Source organism: Phyllostomus discolor, chromosome X (assembly GCF_004126475.2).
Source record: "Phyllostomus discolor isolate MPI-MPIP mPhyDis1 chromosome X, mPhyDis1.pri.v3, whole genome shotgun sequence".
Classification (NCBI taxonomy): domain Eukaryota; kingdom Metazoa; phylum Chordata; class Mammalia; order Chiroptera; family Phyllostomidae; genus Phyllostomus; species Phyllostomus discolor.
The window spans coordinates 33,110,043-33,117,553 of NC_050198.1; the positions used below are offsets into that span (position 1 = coordinate 33,110,043).

The 7,511-nt window shown below is 38.3% G+C and overlaps 2 pseudogenes; both read right to left on the reverse strand.

Annotated features, from left to right (window-relative positions):
- Positions 1 to 4,364: 4,364 nt before the first annotated feature.
- LOC114504517 lies at positions 4,365 to 5,024 on the reverse strand (annotated as a pseudogene).
- A 1,479-nt stretch (positions 5,025 to 6,503) lies between these two features.
- LOC118498387 lies at positions 6,504 to 6,969 on the reverse strand (annotated as a pseudogene).
- Between the last annotated feature and the right edge of the window lie 542 nt (positions 6,970 to 7,511).

The window sequence follows — 7,511 nt, forward strand, 5'->3', positions numbered from 1 at the left end:
GTAAATTGTGCTGCTATGAACATTGGGATGCATAGGTTCTTTTGAATTGGTGTTTTAGTATTCTTAGGATAGAGTCCCAGCAGTGGAATTGCTGGGTCAAAAGGCAGATCCATTTTTACTTTCCTGAGTTAGTTCCATACTGCTTTCCATAGTGGTTGTACCAGTCTGCAGTCCCACCAGCAGTGCACCAGGGTCCCCTTTTCTCCACAACCTCTCCAACACTTGTTGTTTGTTGCTTTGTTTATGATGGCCATTCTGACTGGTGTGAAGTGGTATATCATTGTGGTTTTAATTTGCATCTCTCTGATAGCTAGCGATATTGAACATCGTTTCATGTGTCTTTGGATTTTCTGTATGTCCTCCTTGGAGAAGTGTCTGTTCCAGTCCTTTGCCCACTTTTTAATTGGATTCCTCGTCTTCTTAGAGTGCACTCTTGTAAGTTCTTTATATATTCTGGAGATTAAACCCTTGTCTGAGGGTTTAAAACATAATGGCAAATATGTTTTCCCATACAGTTGGCTCTCTTTTAATTTTGATACTGTTTTCTTTAGCTGTGCAGAAGCTTTTCATTTTGATGAGGTCCCATTTGTTTATTCTTTCCTTTATGTCCGTTGCTCTAGGGGACACGTCAGTAAAAAGTTTCTTCGTGAAATATCTGAGATTTTTCTACCTACGTTCTCCTCTAGGACTTTAATGGTGTCACGTTTTATATTTACGTCTTTTATCCACCTTGAATTTATTTTTGTATATGGTGTAAGTTGGTGCTCAAGTTTCATTTTTTTGCATGTGGCTGTCCAGTTCTCCCAACACCATTTGTTGAAGAGGCTATTTTTATCCCATTTAATGTTGTTGCCTCCTTTGTCAAATATTAATTGACCATAGAGACTTGAAACCTGGGGTAATTTTAACATGTGTCTCACATGAATAGTCTTATAGGAGACAAGCATATGGTAGGGGATCATCTCTACAGGAGATTGGAAGCTGCCAAAAATCAAATCACAGTGCCATGGTAGGCTCCTACCTGGCACCTCTTTCATATGTACACATTAGGGTTATTCTAAATGGGGCTGGTAGGTCAAAGGTTTTGAAAGCTGTATATTGTGGTGTTTGTTTTTTTTTTCCCTAGTGTAACTGCTTGTTGGCTCTATAAAGACAGTTTGGCAATATTCATTTGTTATCTTAATCTTTACAAGAATAAACAAAAAGATATCCACTACTTTTCTTCTTGTTGTTGGAATGATTAGGAAGAAACTTGGGAGGTAGGTTTGAGGTTAATATTCATCCAAGAACCTCAAAGTCTGGCTATTTGCATTCCATGTTCTTGTTCTGTTATATTCTGTATTGAGAAGCTTTAAAAAGACACACAGCCCATGGAAGAACAAATAAACAATAATCTTATGTTAGTTAACTAGTAACCTCAGGAAAGCTGAAAACTTTCTTTTAGTCCATTTTGTATTTGGTCTCTGATATTTGAACCATACACAGGGCCCCATGACTCTGATTAGATGACTTCTACAGGCCCCTCTTTCAGTGATGTGAATTATGAACCTTGCTATGAAGTTCTGAGTTGGTTCCATTATTTGTTTCCAGAAAATAATTTTAGTTTTGAAGTCCATTATCATTTGTATCCAGAAGCTATAGCTCTTTTAACTATTCAGTTATGTATCACTTAATGACAGGAATATATTTTGAGAAATGTGTCATTAGGTGATTTTATCATTGTGCAAACCCCATAGATTGTATTTACAGAAACCTAGATGGTATAGCCTATTGCTCCTAGGCTACAAACCTGTATGGCATGCTACTGTACTGAATACTGTAGGCAATTATAACACAATGGTATTTGTGTATCTAACAACATATTTAAATACAAAAAGTTAAAGGAAAAAATATGGTATAAAAATAAAAAGTGTGCACTTATATAGGGCACTTAGCATGAATGCAGCTGGCAGGACTGGAAGTTGGTTTAGGTGAGTGAGTGAGTAGTGAGTGAATGTGAAGGCCTAAGACATTACTGCCATGTATAATGCACACCCACATTTTTGTGCACATTACACACAGGATTATTATATCCATGGTATGTAATCATTATACCCATGTATAATGCACATCCTTATTTTCCCTTAAAAAATTTGGACAAAAAGTGTGCATTATACATGGCAAAATACAGGTATGTCTATGCTGGTTTGCTTGAATTTTTTTTTCATCATAGATTTGCTTGTAAGCAATTAAGGTACCATTAAATTCTTCTCTATTAATGAAAAATTTTCACTATTTGACTCCATGTTTTCAAACACTTTAAAGAGTCTGTTGAGGTCTGCCAAAGCTTCTGCTAAACCCTTCACCATGAATTATTTTGGGGGTTCTTCTTTTTCTTCTCTGAAGTTCCTTTTTTTCTTGCTCCTTCTTCAGTTGTGTTCCTGTTCTAGTTCTAACAACTCATTAGTTAGTTCCTCAAAAACCACCTCTAGGAGCTCCTCAATGTCATTCTCATCCACACCTAAGTTTGTTTTTCACCACAACCATAGTTTTGTTGATTTTTGCAACCTCCTCATCCTTGGCAAATCATTTGCAGGTATGGACAAATCTTTTAATTGTTTTCTTCCAGATGCCATTTACACACTCCTTGGTAACACTGTCCCAGACCCAAGCAAGGTTCTTGACATAGTCAGAGATGTTGTAATCTTACCAGAATTGCATTAGTGTTTTCTCAGTAGTCTTCCTCAGTTGCAGCAATAGCCTGGACAAAGGTCCTCTTCAGGTAGGAAGCCTTAAAATATGCTATAACCCCTTTATCCACTGGTTGAATAAAAGAGGTAGTTTTGGAGAAGTAAACACCACTTTGATGTTGGGATGTAGATCACCAATAAAAGGAGGTTATCTGGGAGCATTATCAACAACAAATGAAATCGTGAAGGGTATGTTATTCTCCAAACAGTACTTCTTTGTTTTGCTGACCTAACAACTGAGGAAGGCATCTTGGAAGAGGAGTGGGGTCATCTATGACCTGTTATTGCTCCTGATGTACACTGGTAGCCTGTGCTTATTGATATACTTGAAGGCCCTGAGTTCTCACTGTGCCAGATCACAAAGGGTTTCAATTTGTGGCCTGAGCCATTGCCCCCAAGTAGGCTCATTATCTTGTCCTTAAAAACCTTGAAACCTAGTATTGATAAGGCTTCCTTATGGATGAAAGTCCTTTCAGGTATCTGTTTCCAGAATAGGGAAGTTTCATCCATAATAAAAATTTGCTCTGGCAAGTAATTCTTGTCCACAATCAGCTTACCTACAGTTTCCACAAAAATCTTCAGCTACATTCATATCAGCACTCACAGACTCACCACTCACTTTCACTTTATGTAATGAAGCATCAATCTTGAAGTTTTAAGCCACCCAGAACAGTAAATTCAACATCATAGTTAGGTTTAACCTTTTTTTCAACATCACAAACTTTTTGCTTTGGCTGTAATCATCATGATGCAGAGAGGAGTATGCTCCTGTGTCTGGTCTTCAATCCAGGTCATGAACAGTTTCTCCATGTCTGATATAGGCCCCTGTTGTATTTTTGATAGTTTCATTGCCTTCAATGAAGCAGATGCTTTAATACTTCCACTGTTCTTCAAGATCATAACTACTGGTGGCATAGGATATGCTTAACTGTTGAGCAATAACCATCACTGATTTTCCACTTTGTAGTTCTTAATCTCTTTAAATTTTGTTTGCAGGTCAATCACTTGACATGGCCTCTTACTGCAACATTAGCAGTGGATTTTGCATGTTGAGGGACTATGATGAACAAAACAATGAGAGATTAAATCAAGCACAGGAGACAATGTTGCAATTAGGAGATGCAGTTGGGGCTACTGCTGGTGTAACATGGCATACAGTTTTACAGTTTTTAATAAACAGAAAGAGTACATTTTAAAATAGTGATAAAAGTATAGAATAATATACATAAACCAGCAACATAGTCATTTATAATATATCATTATTCGGTATTAGGTGCTGTACCTAAATGTATTGTTATACTTTTATGTGACTGCTAACATAGTAGATTTGTTCACACTAGCACCACTACAAACACGTGAGTTGTGTATTGTGCTATAACATTACAATGGCAATTACATCACTAGGTGATAGGAATTTTTTAACTCTATCATAATCTTACATGACCACCACCATATATACATCAACTAAAGCATTGTTATATGGTGCATGTGTATTAAGAAATATGGGTCTATTTTATTTCTCTACTATATTAATTTTCCCATATGTGAAGAAAAAGCAGTGTTCTTCTTCACCTGAGAACACTCAAGGATTCTTTTTTTAAAAAATAGTAGCAGTATGGTTTATTAATATGTGCCTTAATACAGGCACTGGAACTCACACATGGTGCTCTAGATGAATAAGGCCAGGACATTCTGCCAGTTTTTTGAGCAATGATATCAGGAAATTGACAGCTAAGTGGATGTTGTACACAAGCTCATCATCTGTCTTCTTCACATGGCCAATAGCCACCACCAGACACAGCACCTTCTTCATCTGGAACTTGATTGTGGATTTCATTTCACAGATCTTGGCCACCATGTTCTTATTGTGGGTCAGCAAGGAAGGGAACTTGCCAGCCTCATTCAGGCCTGGGCCCAGGATTCATGGGCTCTGCTTGGTCAGAGACTCTGAAACCAAAAAGTTATCATGCTTCTTGGCTAACTTTTTGACCAGTTTCTTATTCTTGTTGAGTTTATTCAGTGCCTCAGTGTCCATGTGGGGGATATTCATGACCTTGGCCTTGTGACAATGTTGCTGGTCCCCCAGAAGACAGATGGGGAACTTGGGCCAAGGGGAACTTGGGAACTTGGACTTAAGCCTGACACTACTTGAGAAGCATTTGTTCTGAGAATCATAGTTTTCAACCTGATTTGCAGCTCCACCATCTCTCAAAATTTCTAGCACTTGCACTGGTTCCTATGCAGGACTTCCCACACCACCTCAAACAGCATGCTGCAGGAGATTTTGCTGCTCATGATTCTTCATGCCACAAAAATCAGAAGAGTCAAAGATTATTTCTGAAGCAATCATTACAGCTTTATTCCTCCCTTCCAGAGTTCCAATATTTCTGAGAAAAGGGTGAAAAATGATAAGGAACACTGGAAAGAAAGACAAATATGGTCCCTGCCCTCCCAGAGCTTACAGTCTAATAATAGAGACAAATATTAATTAATCACACAGGCACATCTAAAGGTCCAACTTTGAAAAGTGCTGGGAAAGAAAACTCCCATGTGCTATGAGAGAATAATATGAGGGCCCAATTTAGACTGATAAACCAAGTAAGGGTTCGCAGGGGAAATGCTATGTAGTAGAAACCTGAAGAGTCAATAGGAGTTAAGTAGGTGAAGAATAAAGAAAAGGAAGAACATTTCAAGTTGAGTGAACAGTGTGTTCAAAGTACCCCTGGCAGCAGAGACATGGGAAGCAGGAAGGACTGCAAGAAGGTTAGTGTGGCTGAATGTAGAGAGTAGGGGGTGTATGATTTGAGAGGTAATTAGAGTTATAGTAGGGGGAAAACAATGAAAGGCCATGTTAAGAAGTTTTGTTTTCTAAGAACATGGAAAACCACGAGGAGATTAAGGCATTGGTAACCTAATTAGACTGGCTTTCGGTAAGGTCACTGACTGCAGTGTGGAGTGGACTTGTTGAAGGTGGAAAGTATGGATGCAGTAGGATATATAGTACAGATGAGAGACATTAGTGGCTTGTACTATGGAGATAACAGTGGAGGTTAGTATGGCAGGAGAGAAGTGGGTGAATTCAGGATATATTTATGGCGTAGAGCTTACAGAATTTATTGATGGCTTGTATGTGGGAATATAGAGGTAGGATGTGTCAAAGAACCAGGTTTTTATCTGGTGCAAATGAGTAGATGGTGTTGTCATTCATTGAGATTAGGAGTACAGTAAAAGTAGTTTGGAGGGGAAAGTAATGATTTCTATACAAACATATACAGAACTGTGCATTGCTTTATGTTCAAGTTGATTGAGAGTGCTAACAAGGGAGGTCATATAAACACTAAATACTTCTTCACTTACTGCCATAGACTCATACATTTGTATAGTATGGCTCTGTCTAACATTTTCCATCCAAGCTATTCACTCAAGCAATTGCCCTTAAACATACCCTTGGCAACTCTTGCTTTAATGCCCCAGCTCCTACTGCCTAGCATGCTTTCTTGTCTCACCTGTAAAATACTTCCTAGAATTTTTAATACAGAGGACTCTTTCCATCTGAATTCTAATAGTATTTGTTGTCTGCAATACGCATCTGACAATTATTGATCACAAGCAGGTCATTTCTAATTTACAAATGGTTAGAGTTGCAAAGTTCATTTGTATGTCAGTTCTGTGAAGTACATAATTCATTTTTCTATGTAAAGCCTTTTATAAACAAAAAACTATCTTTTTTGGTTGTCAAATTATCTTTAATTGCAATATTTCCCTTTGTAGCTCTTACTTAGCTGGGCATTCTGCCGAACTGCTGTTGATGTCCTCTATGATATCATGAGGGCGGTGGTCATCAACACACAGCCCACAGATGGGGCAGTCTCCATAATCTCTTTAACAGTTCCAGAAAGTTTTCTAGCTTAAGATCAGTCTGTATCTGTCAGGCAATGTTGACAATCTCATCAAAAAAGTGGTATTTTCCACTGTGCTTGATGTTTCTTTACTTCTTTCTGTCTCCTGGCAGTACTTAGAGGTCTTCGATGACCAGAGCAGAGACAAAAGTTACATCAATCTGGGCCTGTATGCTCTGAATGGTCAAGTTCACTGTAATCCTCAGATTCTTCCAATTACAGTTTGCTTTGGTGATATTATCACCAATCTTTTTTTGGGACAGACCCAGGGGGCTGATCTTGGGGACCAGGGCACATGTGGTACCAACTTCCTCACTGGTGCATCTCAGATATACAACTTTTAAAAAACATTTATTTAGTTTTAGAGAGAGGGGAAGGGAGGGAGGGAGAGAAGGAGAGAAGCATCAATGTGAGAGAGAAACAAGGATTGGCTCCCTTTTGCTGCAATGAAGGACTGAATCCATGACCCAGGCCTGTGTCCTGAGTGGGAATCAAACTAGTGACATTTACCTTTGCAAGACCACACCCAATCAACTGAGCCACACCAGTCAGATTGGTTGGGTGTGGAGTCAGAGTTTTTATCTCATTGGAGTTGGATTTCAGTGGCATGGTGGATGCAGCTGGTGTCAAATAAACCTGGATTCAGAACAACCAAAGAAAGTTGCACCTAGGCCTCCTCCAAGCCAAAAGATGAAAGCCAAAATCCAAGATCATTATCTTGAAGAAATATCTATACTCCCATGTTTATAGTAGCATTATTTGCAGTAGCCAAGGTATGGAAAAAAACCTAAATGTTAGTCAAAGGATAAATGGATAAAGAAAATATTATATATCTATATTTGCATCTCTTTTTATAAAACACTATATATAATGTATGATATAT